Genomic DNA, 21,125 nt, shown 5'->3' with positions numbered 1-21,125 from the left:
ATTCAACAGGGATCTCCGCAACTATGCCACTAATTCGGTATACACCTGGCAAGGGCGTTTCCCGAATAAACATCCCCGGTCCATTCTAAAGAGAAACACCAACTACAATGATTCAAAAATACAAAGGAAAAATGTCAATTTCAGTTCGTCAGATATAGACACCACAGATAACTGTACCGATGTATCAGAGGAGGACATGCCACATACTGCATCAGTTCCCATCAACGTGTCAAAAAACGGGAATGGTCCCACAATAAAACCAGTAAAAAAGAAAAACAAATACAAATCAAACGCAGGGGGCACAGAGCAGGACGAAAACACAGAAAATATAAACACCCGTCGCACCAGACATCAGACCAACAGATGTTGACTGATTGTGCATCAGAGACTCGACCACCCCTAAAAAATCCACTTTTGAAGGAATGTCATTCACCAAATTCTAACAATATTTCATCTTCAGTAATCAATATTTCAGCCAGCATTTTGACCCTTCAACAAATCAGGGCACTTGAAAAATGTTTAAATTTTGTGCCGGATCAAAACTTTGACTTATATAGGACATTACAGGATGTTAATCGCTTTGTAAGACTCCTTACTGTGAAACGTCACTTTAACTCTGATAATGATCACGTTGCCATGGGAGATGACACACCTCCCATGTGTCTGAATACATTGGGAACTAACCAATTGCCACTTCATCACTCCTTTAAGGATCAATGTGCTATGCTCAACATGGTTGATCTGTCAGCAGAATCTTTTGTGTCTGACATCACCCCAGTCACTAACACTAAAAAAAAGCTTTAAAACAGCTAACCCTTATTTTTATCCGGTTAATGCGAGAACTGAATCCATGGACACTTTTCAAGGTCGTGTGGAGAGAGATCTGAAGGATCTTTCTCAAAACAACAACAAAAAAACATCCTTTAATAATTTAACTAGTGCAGAAAGAAAAGCTCTCAAACAACTGGAAAAGAACCCCAACATTATAGTTAGGGGAGCAGATAAGGGTGGAGCTACGGTCATTTTGGATAGATCACTATACCATGACCAGGTGTTAAACATGCTTAGTGATGTGGTAACATACCGAAAAATCCCTAGTGATCCTACGGAAATAGTGAAAAAGGAGTTAAAAGCATTAATATCCTATGGTGTATCTCTGAACATTTTCAGTGAGCAACAGGGTGATTTTCTCTGTCCTGATTGTCCGGTTATGCCAGTCTTTCATGCACTACCCAAGATCCACAAACAGGTATTCCCTCCACCGTTACGTCCCTTAGTGGCAGGGATTGGATCAGTGCATGAAAGACTGGCATCGTGGGTGGATTTGCTGTTGCAGCCTTTGGTTGTACGCACTGCAGGCTATGTCCGCGATACTAAAGCTTTATTGTCAGCTATAAAGAAAATTGATTGGCTAGACGGTTATTTGTGGTTATCTTGTGATGTGACTAGCTTCTATTCTTGCATTCCGCACCATATGGCAATAGAGGCTGTCAAATACCATGTTAGAAAGTACAGTAACTATGATGTGACATTATCAAATTTTTTACTGGATGCATTGCTTTTTCTCCTGGAGAATAATTTTTTCCGCTTTGACACTGATCATTACATTCAAATTACAGCCAATTTATACATGGCATACTGGGAGGAGGTTCATCTATATTCGGCCGATAACCCTTATGCCTGTGCTGTGCACTGGTACGGCCGATATATAGATGACCTCCTCCTAATATGGTCCCACTCCCGTGACGAGGCCACGTTGTTCCTCAAATACATCAACAACAATAATTTAAATTTAAGGTTCACATTGGAGTGGGGGGGCCCTTCAATAAATTTTTGGGATGTACATCTGACGGGTGACACATCTATCAAATCGGTGCATTCAGAAATGTACAGAAAGCCTACTTCAGGCAACAGTATTCTTTTTGCAACAAGCTGCCATCCCAGTCATGTTACCCGCAATCTACCGGTGGGAGAATACATTAGGGCTAAACGTGCTTCGTCCACAGAAACCTCCTTTGAGCATACATGCACCGATATTGATAAGAGATTACTGGCTAGGGGTTACTCTAGAGCCACACTAATCAGAGCAAAAAATATAGCCAAAAATAAGACCCGTGAGGCTCTTTTAACAGAAACCAGTACCAAAGTTAATCCTGACAGTGTCAAGGCGAGGAATAAAATTACATTCTCAAAACAATATAGTACCGATTTTCCAGCGATCAAAAGCATTGTATCCAAACATCTACCGGTTCTATTTGATTATGAAGTTTTGACTTCTATTTTGCATGAAGGGGTCCAGTTTGTGGCCATAAGAGGCCGTACGCTAGGCAATCAATTATCACCAAGCGACATAGTTAGCAAAGAGCCTTCGAGTACCTGGCTCCATCTTAAGGGTTTCTTTAACCCCTTAAGGACTCAGGGTTTTTCCGTTTTTGCACTTTCGTTTTTTCCTCCTTACCTTTTAAAAATCATAACCCTTTCAATTTTCCACCTAAAAATCCATATTATGGCTTATTTTTTGTGTCACCAATTCTACTTTGCAGTGACATTAGTCATTTTACCCAAAAATGCACGGCGAAACGGAAATAAAAATCATTGTGCGACAAAATTGAAAAAAAAACGCCATTTTGTAACTTTTGGGGGCTTCCGTTTCTACGCAGTGCATATTTCGGTAAAAATTATACCTTATCATTATTCTGTAGGTCCATACGGTTAAAATGATACCCTACTTATATAGGTTTGATTTTGTCGCACTTCTGGAAAAAATCATAACTACATGCAGGAAAATGTATACGTTTAAAAATGTCATCTTCTGACCCCTATAACTTTTTTATTTTTCTCCGTACGGGGCGGTATGAGGGCTAATTTTTTGCGCCGTGATCTGAAGTTTTTATCGGTATGATTTTTGTTTTGATCACTTTTTATTCATTTTTTAATGGTATAAAAAGTGACCAAAATACGCTTTTTTGGACTTTGGAATTTTTTTGCGCGAACGCCATTGACCGTACGGCTTAATTAATTATATATTTTTATAGTTCGGACATTTACGCACGCGGCGATACCACATATGTTTATTTTTTATTTTTTTTACACTGTTTTATTTTTTTTATGGGAAAAGGGGGGTGATTCAAACTTTTATTAGGGAAGGGGTTAAATGACCTTTATTAACACTTTTTTTTTTACATTTTTTTTGCAGTGTTATAGGTCCCATAGGGACCTATAACACTGCACACACTGATCTCTCATCCTGATCACAGGCGTGTATTAACACGCCTGTGATCAGTATTATCGGCACTTGACTGCTCCTGCCTGGATCTCAGGCACGGAGCAGTCATTCGCTGATCGGACACCGGGGAGGCAGGTAAGGGCCCTCCCGGTGTCCGGTCAGCTGTTCGGGACGCCGCGATTTCACCATGGCGGTCCCGAACAGCCCGACTGAGCAGCCGGGTCACTTTCAGTTTCACTTTAGAAGCGGCGGTCAGCTTTGACCGCCGCTTCTAAAGGGTTAATACCGCACATCGCCGCGATTGGCGATGTGTGGTATTAGCCGCGGGTCCCGGCCATTGATTAGTGCCGGGACTGACGCGATATGATGCGGGATCGCGGCGCGATCCCGCTTCATATCGCGGGAGCCGGTGCAGGACGTAAATATACGTCCTGCGTCGTTAAGGGGTTAAGTGTGCCCGAAATAGATGCAATCTTTGCAAACATGTTGCCAGATCGACAGAATTTGTGTCAACTGTAAATGGAAATAAATATCCTATAAAAACGTTTATCAATTGTGACACTACACATGTCGTTTATCTGGCAGCATGTAGATTATACAAATTGCAATATGTAGGTTGCACCACCAGAAAATTGAAGAGACGCATATATGAACATTTTCACGGTTCACACACTGCGGTTTTTAACATGCGGTCTCTATCTGGTTTGTCAAAACACATCCATGAAACTCACCAAGGTGATGCGTCCTTCATAGAAATATGTGGCATCGAAAGGGTGCATCCACCGTCCAGAGGAGGGGACTGGTCACGCGTCCTCCTCAAACGAGAAGCCTTTTGGATTCTTACGTTGGATAATAGGTATCCTAAAGGCATGAATTACAAAACTGATTTAGCGTACATTTATTAGCTTCTTTTCTATGGTTATTCCCATTTGTTTTAGTTCTATTTGCACTTCTTTGCATATGCCGTACTCCCATTATCGGTGATTATACATCAGCTGTGGCTTAATCTGTGATGTAATTTGTCATGTGACTATGATACTTAGTTCAGTATAAAAGCAGCAGCCGTCCAGATAGGATGCAGCACCATGACTAAGGACCCTTAGTTGGTCCGAAACGCGTCGGTTGACGTGGGTTTTAACTCACTGAGCACTTTTGTCTTTTTCTATGTTTATTTGGACCATGGACATTTTTTAACCATGTATCATTAAAGGTTAAATTTTACTTACCGTCTTGTGGAGCTGGAGCCCCCTTCCCTTCTTCCCTTCATTGGATCGGCATGCAACTATACCAAAGTTGCAAAGACTAAAAAATATATATATATAGAAAAAAATGTTGCCCGGACCTTCCAAGATAGTGTAATCAATTGTATATAAAAATAGATTACTGCGTCGTGCTCCAATAATAATTCAAAAAATTTTTTATTGTTAAAATAAAATCTAATACAGTGCATTACTCCTCACAGGGCCCATGTGAGAAGAACACATAAGATGTATATACACATGCAGACAATCTTAAAATATAAACAATTTTAAAATAATTAATTTTAAAATGACTGGCATATAAGGTTGCTCTATATGGGCAAAATATGACTCAAATCTGTATATATCCTCGCAATATGGGGATATAGCAAAGATATTTGAAATGAATAAGTGTCCTTTATATATAAAAGGGCATCATCTCTTTAAGAAGCAAAAGCACAGTAACTAAACTTTGGCTACAAATTTGGCTAACTTGTGACTTACTATTATACTGCCAATTTCAGGTTTAAGATGGAAGTTTTCTTCTAAGTGTCCCATGTCATCCTAAATTTTCTAAAAGTTTTACTTATCTGACTGATAAACAGCTGATTTTTGCCAGGAAGATGTCTGCTATACCTTTATCCTGTAGCAGCTGACCATATAATAGTCCATATGAGCGTTAGCCGATGTATGGTTGTTGCACTGCTCTACGGTTCCTGGTGGGGGAGCTCCTGAGCTGTGTACCCAGCATCATTCCCTAACAGGGACAATGTATATATGTGAAGAACAGTTTTTTCCAAACAGTGCTTCTCCAGCTGTTGCAAAACTACAACTCCCAGCATGCCCGGACAGCCAAAGGCTGTCCGGGCATGCTGGGAGTTGTAGTTTTGCAACAGCTGGAGATGCACTGTTTGGAAAACACTGGTGTAGAACAATCTAAATGAAAGATTGCACAACTACAAAAGCTTCTAAAATACAACCGGGCGTTCATTCATCTTTGTACAACTCTGATGACGTAAAGGGAATGGCATTGCAGTCATATATTTTAATCATATGTCAGTGTCAAATGCACATATGTATATTTATGGGCAATTTCATATTTATAGGCGATGGAAACCTCTCATTCTGGCTTTGTACTTAAAGAAGTATTCCGGGATTTTTTTTTTTAACTATGCTACAGGGACTGTGAAGTTAGTGTAGTTCATAACATAGTGTCTGTACCTGTGTTTCATGGCAGTCTTACAATTCTTTTGTGATTTTTGCCCCAATATTTATTTTTAACAGCATACAAAATGTCATCTCAGATTTTCCCAGGATGCAGTGCCGACCGAGACATTACATCACTAGTCAGGTGTTCAGAGGCAGCCTGTCTGTGCTTCAATGGGTGGAGTGACCGCTAGGGGGAGGGAGATCATTCCGCAGTGAATTGTAGTTTTGCAACAGCTGGAGGCACCCATGCCAGAAATCACTGGTCTATTGCATTAAAAGGATCCCATGTATGTTTCACTGGGTCGGGTGGCTGATGTGTGGGAGGGAGAAAAGTCACCTCACACTTACAAACAAGGAATTATGGGATTTGTAGTTCAAGGGAAGGAACTCCAACAGGAAATAGCCAGTTCACAAAAAAGATAGCCAGTGTTATGGTTGACTCAGAAAATAGTCATTTAGCTCCAAGACAAGCACTGATCCTCCTAAGCATGTCCATTACTGTCTGGCAGGTACGTACTAAAATCACCTTATGGTAGAGAACCCCTTAAAATCATTGCGGTTAATTGGAATAACTTTTGATATGATGTACAGATGCGTCAAAGGTTTAGATCGCATCAGGTCCCAGTCCTAAGATCTGATGCGATCGCAAGTTATAGCCGGGTGTGGTGCCCTACAGCACATGCCTTTCTTCCTCGGCCGTCACTTTAACCTGACTAATTCCCTATGGACTCTAATGCAGTGAATAAGCCAGACACAGCTTCTGGCAGAGGGCGAAGCATGCTGCTGTGCACTTTATAGGGTTACAGCTTGCCGTCAGGATATAGGATATAGACCCGGTGCTATGTGGACAACATGTCAAATGTTTTTCCAAATTACAGTGATGCTATAATATGATGTGAAAATACTTTCTTCATAGGTCTGTATTCAAATTTTTGTTTAGTTTCTTCTCTACAGCCTATACTCTATACTTCTACACAGCCTATGGCCATCATTTACTATTGCAAACCCGACATGTTTTGTCGGGTTGTGCGCCAGATTCTGTCGCAGTGCGCCATAAATTCTGTCTGCGCCAGAATTTGTGCCAGAATTTAAAAAAACCCAGACTAACTGTCCATTTTGCTAAGAAAACCCGGAAAAGGGGCGTGGCCACCGGGAAAAGAGGGTGTGGTCTCAGAAAAGGGGCGTGTCCCTGACATTTTAACAAAATAACTACATATTTATTAAGGTTTCCACATAAAATGTGGTGGATTTGAGCTGAGGAAAACCCTACAGATCAGAACATGTGTAAAAAAAGCAAAGTGTAGGGAAACTGGAAAATGTAGGGAAACCTTAGTAAATACCGTGGAAAATAAATTGTAGGGAATTAAAACCCACAAAGAAACCTACACAACACTCTTAGTAAACGAGGGCCTATATGTTTGTCCCCCTACAGGCTGCCTTGTATCTGCTCCCTTCTCTATCTACATCCTGCATGAGCTGTCCCCCAATGATTATTTTCCCCTTTTCACAATCCGAGCTGGTATGTACACCCCTCCAAACTCCTTGCTGCTATCTCTAAGACTAAGAAAGTACAAAGGCCATGTGACAAATTTGCAAGAGCACACAACCCAGGGAAGAAGCACTGTTTTGGGTTTACATCCTTGTGGTGCCACAGCCAGTGATCGTTCATGGTGCTGATAGTCTTGGGGCTGTCTGATTGCTTAGGGGGGCACACAACAAGTAATGCAGGTGGCTCAGTCCCTAGGGGCACGCCCTGATTTAGTCTCAAACATGCTTTTAGTTGCATACCAGGCTGACCACAGTTTCTAGAGTGGAGTGGCGGTCAGTAACCTAGACAACAAGCTGTCAACAAGGGAAGGAAAGAATCAGGAAAATCATGAGAAGGAGGCAAGTTTGTTAAAGTAAATGTATGGCTTCGGCAAACTTTAAACTAAGGGCTCATTCACACTACGTTTTGGGAATATGGCAGCCAGATCTGGCAGGAGAATATAAAAACCGGCCGCTGCTATATCCACGCCGGACCCGCGCTGCACTGCATTCATTTGAATGAGCCAAATGGAGTCAGAGAGTTACTTTGGTTGGCTAATTTTTGGCCCATATACGGTTTTGTTGCCAGACTTAAAACCATGGTCTACCAGTGTTTTTAGTCTGGCAATAAAACTGATATGGTTAAAAATGAGCCAATCGAAGTTAGTATCGGACTCCATTCAGCTCCTTCAAATAATTGGGGTGCGGCGTGGGTCCGCAGGGAAAAGGCAGCGGATGGTTTTTAAATTCTCCCGCCGGATCCGGCTGCTGTATCCCCAAAATGTGGTGTGAATGCACACTAAGGTGTATGGGCACCTTAAAGAGTACCTGTCATCAAACCATATTTTCTAAAATAACTCAGATTATATCCCCTAACTACTCCTAACACCCCTCCTGCCTTTCCGAGCTTTTAACACAGCTGTCACGCCCCCTCCCATAGACTTGCTTGAGGGGGCGGGGTGTGACATCATGAAGGGGTGGGGCTTTGACATCACGAGCTCCCGTCGCCGGCTCCAGCGTTCGGAACAGTTGCGTTCCAAATGGTGAGCAGCGGAGTACCCCTTTAATTCTTTCTGTGGACTCCGCACGGAATGCTTAGCAGTCTATGAGATGCCACATTCCTGTATGGTCTTAGGAATGCCTGCACAGAGAACATAGCCTAAAAATACCTACGCAGTGAACCCCCCCTAGAGGTGATGGAAAACTAAATTTTATGATGTAATTGCAGAATACTGCTGTATGGAAATAGGGGATTTGGAGTTCTGACTGATAAAGACAGAGCTCAGTCCTTTTTTAAGAATTTTGCAATTTTTTTAATTAAATAGAATTACATTATAGCTACATTTTCCTTCCCTCAACTACTTCCATTAGCCCCTGCAACATCTCAAACCACCAAGAATATTAGTCATCAGCATAGGTTACCATTAGTCAGCAAGAGCAGCATTTTGCCATCACCACTGTGAGCACCAATACCGTGTTTCCCCGAAAATAAGACACTGTATTATATTTATTTTTCCTCAATAAGACACACTATGGCTTATTTTCAGGGGATGTCTTATTTTTATTAAAGGGGTACTCCAGTGCCTAGACATCTTATCCCCTATCCAAAGGATAGGGGATAAGATGCCTGATCGCTGGAGTCCCGCCGCTGGGGACCCCCGTGATCTTGCATGCCGCACCCCGTTTGTAATCAGTGCCCGGAGTATGCTCGCTCCGGGGACTGATTACGCTCGACCGCAGGGCCAGGGGCGTGTGACGTCACGCCTCCGCCCCCGTGGGACGACAGGCTCCGCCCCTCAATGCAAGCCAATGGGAAGGGGCGTGATAGCCATCATGCCCCCTCCCGTAGGCTTGCATTGAGGGGCGGAGCGTGACGTCACACGGGGGCGGAGGCATCATGTCACACGCCGCTGGCCCTGCGATCGAGCGTAATCAGTCCCCGGAGCGAACACGCTCAGGGGACTGATTGCAAACGGGGTGCCGCGTCCATGATCCCGGGGGTCCCCAGCGGCGGGACTCCAGCGATCAGGCATCTTATCCCCTATCCTTTGGATAGGGGATAAGATGTCTAGGCACCGGAGTACCCCTTTAAGTATGGTACAACAATACAACAATCTACATTCAATTCAATGATCTCTCTGGGCTCAGTAGCAGACTGCTTGCTGAAGGTTTTCCCCTATCCTTTGGTGTATGTGTGGGGTGAGAGAGACCCACAGTGATTAGTAACATGGCAGCCACAGCTTTATTCTTCCCCCTGAGAACCCACAAAGCAGAACTTTCTGTTCCACTGAGGAGACTTTTACTTTCACTTTCTGTTTCCCTCTATGCTGCGCCTGGCAGCACGAACAGAAGGACCGGGACCTGACAGTAAGAGTCGACCTTGTTGATGGGGCTGCCGACACCTCTCCGGTCACCTCCGAGATAGCAGCTGTCACGATGGGGCAGATGAGAAGGGCTGCCCGTCTTCTTTACCGTTCCGTATCGGTACGCTTAGCCACGCCTACCACTATGTCTTATTTTCAGGGTATGGCTTATATTACGGCAAAGCTTACAAATTCTGCTATGGCTTATTTTGTGGATATGTCTTATTTTCGGGGAAACAGGGTAATCTTGGAAACTCCCCTGATGAAAAACTATGACGCTAAAATGCACCAGACAGGGATTCTTTACTGTAAGAGCAGTGAGACTATGGAACTCTCTGCCGCATGATGTTGTGATGTCTGACTTAATAAACAAGTTCAAGGGGGTCTGGATGTTTTTTTTTTTTTAAATATAATATTACAGGTTATGGATACTAAATTCATGTAGATAGAACGTTGATCCAGGGATTTATTCTGATCGCCATATTGGAGCCGGTAAGGATTTTTTCTATGTCATGGGGCAATTGGCATCAGTCTCATGGTTTTTTTTTTTTTTGCCTTCCTTTGGATGAACACAGTGGGGTTTTAGGTTGAACTTGATGGACCTACGTTTTTTTTTTGTTTTTTTTAAAAACCTTACAAACTATGTACAGTATGTAAGAATACATACTTGCCATAAAAAGAGGTTTATGTTTGTTTGTTTTTTTCCTAAGGGGGAAAAAGATGCAAAAGCATTATTATTAATATGGAATGTACAAAAGAAAAAAAGACATTACACATCTGTCCCCACTATAGGATCCTCTTATTCTGCCCATGTACTATGGAAACACAGGTGTGCTGTACTACTGCCCACATATACAGAAGAGGAAGAGATACCGAGAACTACAACCGACACTGTGCTAAAGTATCAGGGGACTAGAGATGCCATGTATAGATGCTTCTACACACTAATAAAACAGGCACTACTGAAGAGTTAAAGGGGTACTCCGGTGGAAAACAAAAAAACTGTTTTAAAATCAACTGGTACGGCCTCACCTGGAATATGCTGTTCAGTTTTGGGCACCTGTCCATAAAAGGGACACTGCGGAGTTGGAAAGGGTGCAGAGACGCGCGACTAAACTAATATGGGGCATGGATCATCTTAGCTATGAGGAGCGATTAAAGGAGTTACAATTGTTTAGTCTTGAGAAGAGACGTTTAAGGGGGGATATGATAAACGTATATAAGTATATTAATGGCCCATACAAAAAATATGGAGAAAAACTGTTCCAGGTTAAACCCCCCCAAAGGACGAGGGGGCACTCCCTCCGTCTGGAGAAGAAAAAGTTTAGTCTCAAGGGGCGACACGCCTTCTTTACCGTGAGGACTGTGAATTTATGGAACGGTCTACCTCAGGAACTGGTCACAGCAGGAACAATTAACAGCTTTAAAACAGGATTAGATACATTCCTGGAACAAAATAACATTAATGCTTATGAAGAAATATAAAATCCCATCCCTTCCCCAATATCGCGCCACACCCCTACCCATCAATTCCCTGGTTGAACTTGATGGACATATGTCTTTTTTCGACCGTACTAACTATGTAACTATGTAACTGGTGCCAGAAAGTTAAACAGATTTGTAAATTACTTCTATATAAAAATCTTAATCCTTCCAGTACTTCTCGGCTGCTGTATGCTCCAGAGGAAGTTTTTTTCTTTTTGAATTTATTTTCTGTCTGACCACAGTGCTCTCTGCTGCCACCTCTGTCCATGTCAGGAACTGTACGGAGCAGGAGAGGTTTGCTATGTGGTGTTCTGCTGTAGGTTTCATCTATTATGTAAAACGGGAACCTGTAAAACAAATTTTTGCACTTACAGCAGGTGTAGATTTCATTTCCTAACTATCAGGCAGCTGGGAATGCACCAGAAGTATTACATTCCGGATTCTTTTAATACATTTAAATGGTCAAGTAACTCGGAATATCACCTTATAATGCAATTGTATCTAAGACAGTAATGATTGAACACAGCATCAAATCTGCAAAAACACTGTGAATATAACCTAAACATTTCTGAAAACACTCACTTGTGGGGGAATTCATCATCCATGCGCCTGGCGTATTTGTCAAAAAGCCACTTTTTTTTTTTTTGTGCAACAAATATAGCAACTTTTTGACACTTTGCCATGTGCTCACCAAGTGGGTGTAGCTTGTCGAAAAATAAAGGGGGCGTGGTGCCAAATGTACCCCAAATTTTTAGCAGTTTCTGACTATAAACAGACGTGAAATGCAGCTACCGTATTTTTCGCCATATAGGACGCACCGGCGTATAAGACGCACCCAATTTTTAGGGGCAAAATCTAAAAAAATAAAGATTTTGAACCCAATAGTGGTCTTCAACCTTCGGACCTCCAGATGTTGCAAAACTACAACTTCCAGCATGCCCGGACAGCCGTTGGCTGTCCGGGCATGCTGGGAGTTGTAGTTTTGCAACATCTGGAGGTCCGCAGATTGAAGACCACTGCATAGGAGGTAATACTCACGTGTCCCCGCCGCTCCGGACCCGTCACCGCTGCCCTGGATGTCGCTCCATCGCTGTTGCCGTGTCCCCGTCGCTCCGGAACGTCTCTGCTGCCGGCCGGGTATCCTCGCCCTCCGTCGCCGCCATCACGTCGTTACGCACGCCGACGCACGTACGCGACGACGAGGAAGGAGAGCGCCGGCCATACAGGGGATGCCTGAACGGAGAAGACACCGAGGAGGCAGGCAAGGTCCCTCCCGGTGTCCTGTAAGCACTAACCCGGCTATTCAGTCGGGCTGTTCAGGACCGCCGCGGTGAAATCGTGGCGGTCCCGAACAGCCTGACTGAACAGCCGGGTTAGTGTCACTTTCCCTTCAGACGCGGTGGTCAGCTTTGATCGCCGCGTCTGTAGGGTTAATACAGGGCATCACCGCGATCAGTGATGTCCTGTATTAGCCGCGGGTCCCGGCCGTTGATGGCCGCAGGGACCGCCGCGATAGGGGTGTATTCGCCGTATAAGACGCACCGACTTTTCCCCCCCAGTTTTGGGGAAGAAAAAGTGCGTCTTATACGGCGAAAAATACAGTAAAATGTCCTTGCTGACATGCAACTCTGTATAAAGCCACCGTGCCCGTGCGCTGGTGAGGCATTATTTAAGACTGTCATGTGATACACCGATCTTGATAACCCCTCCCCCCACACATGTATCTAGTTCACATCAAATTCTTCCTTTGTCATACTGGATAAGGGTCATACCTTATTTTCCAGGTATGTTTGGTAATCTTTATAGCTATAGTAGAGGCTACCAGATGCCTTTGGAATGAGTAAGTAAACTTATAGGCTTACTATCATTTAATAAAAAACTTTTGACATGTTGCCCAGACATATAAAAAATTTTGATCTCTAGTTAAAAGCCGAGGGAGGTTCACGGCAGCACGTTGCTCACTCCCTGGCTGTCAATCAAATCCGACCTTTTCTCTTTAAAAGTCTATGCAGTGAAAAGGTCGAATCTGGTGGCTGGCTGGGGAATTAAGCTGGATGCCACGTACTTTCCTGGCATATAACTAACGATTTAAGATCTCGGGAGTGAGACCTAGTCCTGTATCTTAGAAACATGTAAAAAGTTTTGTTTCGGTTTTGTTTTTGATGATAGTGACTCTTTAAGACCCCACATAAAAACTTGTAAAGGGCTGCAATACTGTAATGAACACTGTCACTGATCCTATTTAAAGGGGTACTCCCGTGGAAAACTTTTTTTTTTTTTTTTTTATTAAATCAACTGGTGCCAGAAAGTTAAACAGATTTGTAAATTACTTCTATTAAAAATCTTAATCCTTCCAGTACTTTTTAGGGGTTATATACTACAGAAGAAATGCTTTTCTTTTTGGATTTCTCTGATGTCATGACCACAGTGCTCTCTGCTGATCTCTGCTGTCCATTTTTGGAACTGGCCAGAGAAGGAGAAAATCCCCATAGCAAACATATGCTGCTCTTGACAGTTCCTAAAATGGACAGCAGAGGTCAGCAGAGAGCACTGTGGTCATGACATCAGAGAAATCAAAAAAGAAAAGCATTTGCTTTGTAGTATACAGCCCATAAAATGTATTGGAAGGATTAAGATTTTGTAAATAGAAGTAATTTACAAATCTGTTTAACTTTCTGGCACCAGTTGATTTAAAAAATAAGTTTTCCACAGGAGTACCCCTTTAAGGTTATTGCAATTTTCTTTCCTTTTTCTTTTCTCCTTGGGATTTCAGTGTTCTGCATGCCACCATATACAGCCCCCCCCCCCCCCTCCATCTGTGTTGAACCAAATGTTTTCACCAATTACATATGGTTTATGTTTCCTTTCAACTGGGCACCTATATATTAAAAATTTAGACAAAAAAAAATTCCTGACACTCAATGCTAATTTAAATGACACTTCTACGTTGAAAAATGTTCAAAAAAAGTAAAAGTGGGAATGGGAGAACACTAAATGATAAAAAAAAATTTAAAAAAAAAATCTATTTATGGTTTATACATTAATAAAATTAATGACATTTTTTTTATTTCATTTAAAAATAATATTTGCAAAAAAAAAAAAACATCTCACAAGTTATCATTTTATTTGCAGTTTATTCAACGATCCTATATGCAGGACCTTTCAACATTTTTTTTCTACATAAATGCTTGTTTTCTCATTGCCTTCTATGTGGTCCGAAATGTTTTTTGCTTTCTCACACTTTTTGGGGAGAATTTAATAAATAGTTTTTTGTGATTTGGTGAATTTGTGTAACCATTCCTCTCTTTAGGGGCTTCCAGAGATTGTGGTGCAAAAGTCAAGTTGTAAACAATATAAAGAGATACTGGATGAGCACTATCTGCCATTTGGTCTTCTAAATCTTCATTCCGGTATTAGGAGATGCGGAGAGGCCGTCCTACAACTCCGAATACTGGGATGTAGACTAAGAAGACATAATGGTGGATAGTGCTCATCCAGTATCTCTTTTTTTGGAATATAGCACCCGGGTTGTCACTGTATTCTATAGTCTGCTCCGGCCGGTGCACCTCCTCCATCACTATTTACAATAGTATGTTGGCGATTGGTAGCCAATATCCGTCAGTGCTCTCCTCCTCATTCTTTATTTGTACTACTAGAAGTCTAGTTGCATTTTTTTTTGTGTACAGTGTTGCAAAATTTGGCAGATGGCTTGTGCAACACAATTTTGACACACAACCAGGCAACCACCTGGCCGGAATTTTGTATTTTGCCCACCTTGCCGACAGGGCCGGATCATCATTGGCACTCATGGAGCGCCTGCTCCAGGCCCCGCGTCCGCAGGGGGCCCCCACATTGGGCAACCAGGCCCCTTAGCCAGGGGGGCCCACAGGGCCCCCCTTGCCACAATCACATGATGGCCGGCACTGCCATCATGTTAATTAATCAGTATGACAGCCGCTGCTACCAGACCTGTCCGTCCGGCAGCAGCGGAGTCTACATGAGAAGGACCTGGGGTGGGACCTGAGTGACCATCCCACCCCTGCCTTTCTGCCGCATTAAGTGAGTCAAGGAGGAGGGGCAGGGCACGTACGGCGCCAACAGGAAGCCCTGCCTCTCTCCTTCCGCAGTGACTGCCCGCTCATTCATATGCTCGGCCGCCCGCAGGACCATCTGAGGACCGGCACAGGACCATCAGTCACAGCTCGGTAATCCGCCCGCAGGACCGTCTGTCCGTCTACTTCCCTTCCTTCCGGCTAGTGGACCCCGCTATCCCGCCCGGTATGAGTAAACCCTGCGCATTATAAATGTACGGCGCTGCATCCTCCTGTACAGATTAACATTAGGGTAGGGTTACATGTAACAGATCTGCAGCGTATTTTACGCTGAGGATCCGAGGATGACTTCACTTTATAGAGTGCCTCCTGCTGTTCCCCCCCCCCCCCTCGGGTGCTGCTCACAACAGCAATCTGCCACTAACAAGCAGCCACACAGGGACCTGCGAGTCACCGCGGGCACATGCTGTGTACTATGAAACATCATGGAGCGGCTCGTAGCGGCGGATTGCTGCTGTAAGCAGGACACGGGGGAAAACAGCTGGAGGCACACTATAGGGTCAGGTCATTGGCGGATCAGCAGAGTAACATACACTACTGATCTGTTACATGTGACCCTACCCTAAGGGTGCGTTCACATGTGCGTATTTTTGCTGCAGATTTGCTTCAGCAGATTTTGCTGCCCATTGACTTCAATGGGTAGCAAAATCTACCACAGCAAATCTGCAGCAGAAAATGTATTGAATCTGTGGGGCGGGGGGTATTTGTGAGCTACACACGTTCAGCCATCCTGAATAATGGTATCTGCTTGTTCATGAGGTGATCATAGAATGTGGGGTCCGGAGGCAGCGTGTGTATGTATGATGTGTGTGTATGTATGATGTGTGTGTATGTACTGTATGTATGATGTATGAATGATAGATGTGTGTAAACAAGATGTATGTATGATGTGTGGAGATGTATTATGCGGGGGGATCTGGAGGCGGGGGTTGTATGTATGATATGTGTGTGTATGATATGTATGTATGTAATGTGCAAGTGTGGGGGGGGCGGAGGCGGTGTGTCTATGATGTGTGTGTATGTACTGCATGTATTAATGGTGTGTGTATGTACTGTATGTGGCAGTATTATATTCAAAGGGTACAGTAGGAGGCAGTATTCAGGGGGTACAGTAGGTGGCAGTATTATATTCAGGGGGTACAGTAGGAGGCAGTATTATATTCAGGGGGTACAGTAGGAGGCAGTATTTAATTCAGGGGGTACAGTAGGTGGCAGTATTATATTCAGGGGTACAGTAGGTGGCAGTATTATATTCTGGGGGTACAGTGGGAGGCAGTATTTTATTCAGGGGGTACAGTAGGAGGCAGTATTTTATTCAGGGGGTACAGTAGGAGGCAGTATTATATTCAGGGGGTACAGTAGGAGGCAGTATTTTATTCAGGGGGTACAGTAGGTGGCAGTATTATATGCATTGGGTACAGTGGATGGTAGTTTTATATTCAGGGGGTACAGTGTGTGGCAGTAATATATTCAGGGGGTACAGTGTGTGGCAGTATTATATTCAGGGGGTACAGTAGGTGGCAGTATTAAATGCAGGAGGTACAGTGGATGATAGTTTTATATTCAGGGGATACAGTTTTTGGCAGTATTATATTCAGGGGGTACAGTGGGTGGCAGTATTATATTCAGGGGATACAGTGGGTGGCAGTATTATATTCAGGGGATACAGTGGGTGGCAGTATTATATTCAGGGGGTACAGTGGGTGGCAGTATTATATTCAGAGGATACAGTGTGTGGCAGTATTATATTCAGGGGGTACAGTATTTAGCAGAATAATAATGATTATTGTCTTCATACAGAGGATGAGGATCTACTGACAAAGTGAGAACCTATGATGTCCGGGTGTCAGACTCTGCAGAGAAGATGGAGCTGGAAGACTTCCTGATGTCTGGACCAGATGAAGAAGAAAAGAAAAGACAACAGAGAAGATGTCACTCAGGACACTGATATCATTGTGTTTTCTCCTGACTGTGTATCAGCTGGAGTCACTTGTTAGTTCTGCAGTGATGATGGGTGACAATGTACCCTAATCTGTGGATCTCCATCTGTTCCAAAACTACAACTCCTATAATGCCTGAGGTTCTCCAGACATGATGGGAGTTATAGCTTTATATCAGCTGGAGAGCAACTGGAACCAAGGTGATTGGGTGATTGGTGGGGGTCCCAACAGTTGGACCCCCTCCAGAAAAATGGTCTGCTTATTTTTAAATGTCTGTTTTGTCTGTCTGGCCCTGCCTCCCTGCCTGTTAGTCAGTTATATTGTTGTGTATTCTCCTGACTGTGTCCCATCTTTTTTTTTCGTACTGGGGCCCTGGGGTTTCTAGCTACGCCCCTGGGCCCCCCGTCACATTCGGGACATCCCTGTGTCCCGAAAAATCTTTTCAGTACACAAGGATGTTACCTCTCTGCGGCCCCGCTTTAACTGTAAAAACGCAGGGGCCGCCGGGAGGTAGCATACGCAGGGACATAACTGACATCCTGTGTGTGCGCCCATGGTAACAGCGGAGAGGAGGACGCAAGCGCATGGTAAGTATCCATGGCAGTACGTCATCTTCAGTGTTCCGACCTCCAGAGGGGTGGTGGTCGGAACACTGAAGCGGGGCAATAAACAGGCATACAGCCTCCAGCCATACACTGTATATGGCTGAAGGCTGTATGTCTGTGGGGGAACTGTACTGCCCCTAATGTGGGGGAACTGTACTTCACCTAATGTGGGGGAACGGTACTGCACCTAATGTGGGGGAACTGTCAGGGGGGGGGCCCCATCATTATGAAGTGCCCCGTCTTCCAGGCAGCCTTAAAGGACATCTGCAGCGTTACAAACACTTATCCCCTATCCTCAAGATAGGGGATAAGTGTATGATCGCGGGGGGGCCCAACGCTGGGGCCCCCGGCGATCTCCTGTACGGGGCCGAGGCTCTCCCGTGCAGGGGGCATGCCAGCCGCAGCATGACGTTGCGGCCGGCACGCCTCCTCCATACATCTCTATGGGAGAGGCGGGGAGGCAGCATTCGTGCCTCCCCGCATCCCCCATAGAACTGTATGGGGACGGGGAGGAGACGGGGCATCACCGTAGAAATCTAGGTCGACGCTACGCGCCTTATCGCTCACCATGAGTGCTTATGGCGGCGCCCCGTTAGTGAGATCGGGGGGGTCCCAGCGGTCGGGGTCCCAGTGGTCGGACCCCCAGCGATCAAACACTTATCCCCTATCCTGTGAATAGGGGATAAGTGTAATGCCGCTGCAGTTGTCCTTTAATCTGGCCCTGCCTGGCGATATTTTTAAATTAAACATATCGGCTATGCAATGGCCGGTATTTATCCAGGCGGCTCTTTTGTTTTATGTGGGGAGGGCGTTTTGTGAAGGGGTGTCTCCGTCAGGTATTAGTCGTAGGATGGCGGCTTTGGCTTTCTAGTTTAAGGCCCGGAGTTTGCCGGATGCGACGAAGGCCTTTTTGGTGCGTCAGGCGTTGAGAGGTTTTCGGAAAGGGGCGTTTTCACGGGATGGGAGGCGGCCTGTGACTTTTCCGCTTTTGACACGCTTGGGTGTTTTGTTGGCTGGGGTATGTTTTTCTGATTATGAGTTGCGTTTGTTTCGCTTGGCGTTTGCGCTGGCGTTTTTTGGGGCATTTCGTGTTTCAGAATTGGTGGCTCCTAGTTGGAGTTGGGAGGGGGGGGGTTTGCTTTTTTCGGATGTTAGCATTGTGGATGGGGCGCTGCAGTGTTTGCTTCGGCGGTCTAAGACTGATCAGGTGGGTCTGGGGGCTGTGGTAAGCTTGGCGCCGTTGCGGGGCTCTGAGATGTGCCCGGTGCGTTGTTACACTGCGTTTTTGGAGGTTCGGTTGGGGGTGGTGGACCCTCTTTTGGTGCACGCGGATGCAGGATTTTTGTCTTGATTCCAGTTTGTGGGGGTATTCCGTAAGTGTTTGCGAGAGGCGGGTTGTGTCGCTGAGGACTATAGCTCTCATTCTTTCCGCATTGGAGCGGCTACCGAGGCGTCTCGGTGGGGCCTGGGGCCAGAGGTGATTAAGCGGATTGGGAGGCGGGAGTCAGTGCATTTTAGAGTGTATGTACGTCCTCATTTGTTATGATGGTTTGTGTGTTTCCTGTGGGGGGTGGGTCATGTCTGTATTTCTTGTTCTCTTTCTCGTTGCAGGTGGCGGTCCCGGATTGATATGGATCGTAGGTCATTCCTATTGTCACGATTCGGCTTACGGGTTGTGGATCCGCTGTGTCAGCGAGGGATTGGCGTGGACCGTGCTAGTGGACCGGTTCTAAGAGGCTACTGGTTTTCACCAGAGCCCGCCGCAAAGCGGGATGGTTGCTGCGGCAGTAGCAACCAGGTCGTATCCACTAGCAACGGCTCAACCTCGCTGACTGCTGAGAAGGCGTGGGACAGAAGGACTAGGCAGAGGCAAGGTCAGACGTAGCAGAAGGTCGGGGGCAGGCGGCAAGGTTCGTAGTCAGGATGGATAGCAGAAGTTCAGGTAACACAGGCTTTGGACACACTAAACGCTTTCACTGGCACAAGGCAACAAGATCCGGCAAGGGAGTGCAAGGGAGGAGATCAGAAATAGCCAGGGAGCAGGTGGAAGCCAATTAAGCTAATTGGGCCAGGCACCAATCATTGGTGCACTGGCCCTTTAAGTCTCAGAGAGCTGGCGCGCGCGCGCCCTAGAAAGCGGAGCCGCGCGCGCCAGCACATGACAGCAGGGGACCGGGACGGGTAAGTGACCTGGGATGCGATTCGCGAGCGGGCGCGTCCCGCTGTGCGAATCGCATCCCCGACGGCCATGACAGTGCAGCGCTCCCGGTCAGCGGGACTGACCGGGGCGCTGCAGGGAGAAAGACGCCGTGAGCGCTCCGGGGAGGAGCGGGGACCCGGAGCGCTAGGCGTAACACCTATGTTGTGCGGGGCTGTGCCCGGGCAGGGGTGTGGCCGGCTGGTAGGCAGCTGGGTCTGTCCGGCTTGGAAGGGGAGGTGCATTGGTTAGGGAAGGGTGGGATGCTGTGGGAGGAGCTGTTGGGTAGGGTACAGTTTTTCGCTCAGTTAGATAGGTCCCCGGATGTGCTGGTCATCCATTTGGGGGGGAATGATTCGGGTTTCAGGAGGTGTCGGGATTTGATACGGGACATCAAGGTAGATTTGCTCTGGCTATGGTCTTCCTTCCCGGGGATAGTGGTGGTGTGGTCAGAGATAGTGGCTAGGAGGAAGTGGAGGCAGGCTCGCTCTGTTGTGGCTCTGAACAAGGCCCGGGCAAAAGTGAATAAGGAGGTGAGCAAGTTCGTAGCTCGGAATTGGGGATTGGTGGCGAGGCATAGAGATTTGGAGTCGGGGACGCCGGAGTTTATGGCAGAGGATGGGGTCCATCTTAACGAGATGGGGATGGATCTATGGATTCTGGATTTGAAGGAGGTGGTAGGTCAGACTGTGGGTTTGTGGAGGAACGGCGAAAAGTAAGGAGGCCACTTGTCGCCGTTGTGGCGGGGTCAGGAGAGGGATCTGGAGGCACCATTGGACGGCATGAGGGCCGTATTGGATGGAGTGTGGAGGTGGACTGGGAGCGGTTCCCAGTCCAATGGGGAAGTCCAGGTGGACAGGGACACAAGAAGTTTTGGGGGGCTTCAAAATGGTGCTACTGGGCAGGTGCCATGCGGCTGGGAGTAAGGGAAGCCCCACCCATTTTGGTGCAGTAAAGGTGCCTTCAGGTTCTTCTCCTGCATTAGGAATAATTTATATGTTATGTTCTGGGTTATGTTTATATGTATGATGTTCATACAACTGTTATGTTTGCAATGTTTTAATTGGTTAATTTAATAAAGTGGGCTGCTGTGGCCTTTTTGTACCAACAACTTGTCTTGTTTCATTATGGGGGAGGTTTGGAGGCAGTAAGGGAGGTTATGGGGGTGGGTCAATAAGGTATCTGCAGCTATAATATCCCCTAGTCATGTGGTAGCCCAGTAC

At 45.5% G+C, this 21,125-nt stretch overlaps 1 protein-coding gene across 1 annotated transcript in view; it reads left to right on the top strand.

Moving 5' to 3' along the window:
• LOC130358385 (stromelysin-1-like) overlaps positions 1-17,072 on the top strand; it is a 51,804-nt gene extending 34,732 nt beyond the window's left edge. Inside the window, exon 10 of the transcript XR_008889503.1 lies at positions 16,961-17,072. The gene's annotated coding sequence lies outside the window, so the exon portion shown is untranslated. The remainder of the gene's footprint in view (positions 1-16,960) is intronic.
• The last annotated feature ends 4,053 nt before the right edge of the window (positions 17,073-21,125 follow it).

The sequence above is a fragment of the Hyla sarda genome, chromosome 2 (assembly GCF_029499605.1).
Source record: "Hyla sarda isolate aHylSar1 chromosome 2, aHylSar1.hap1, whole genome shotgun sequence".
In the NCBI taxonomy this organism is placed as follows: domain Eukaryota; kingdom Metazoa; phylum Chordata; class Amphibia; order Anura; family Hylidae; genus Hyla; species Hyla sarda.
This window is presented reverse-complemented; position numbering and strand designations above follow the sequence as displayed.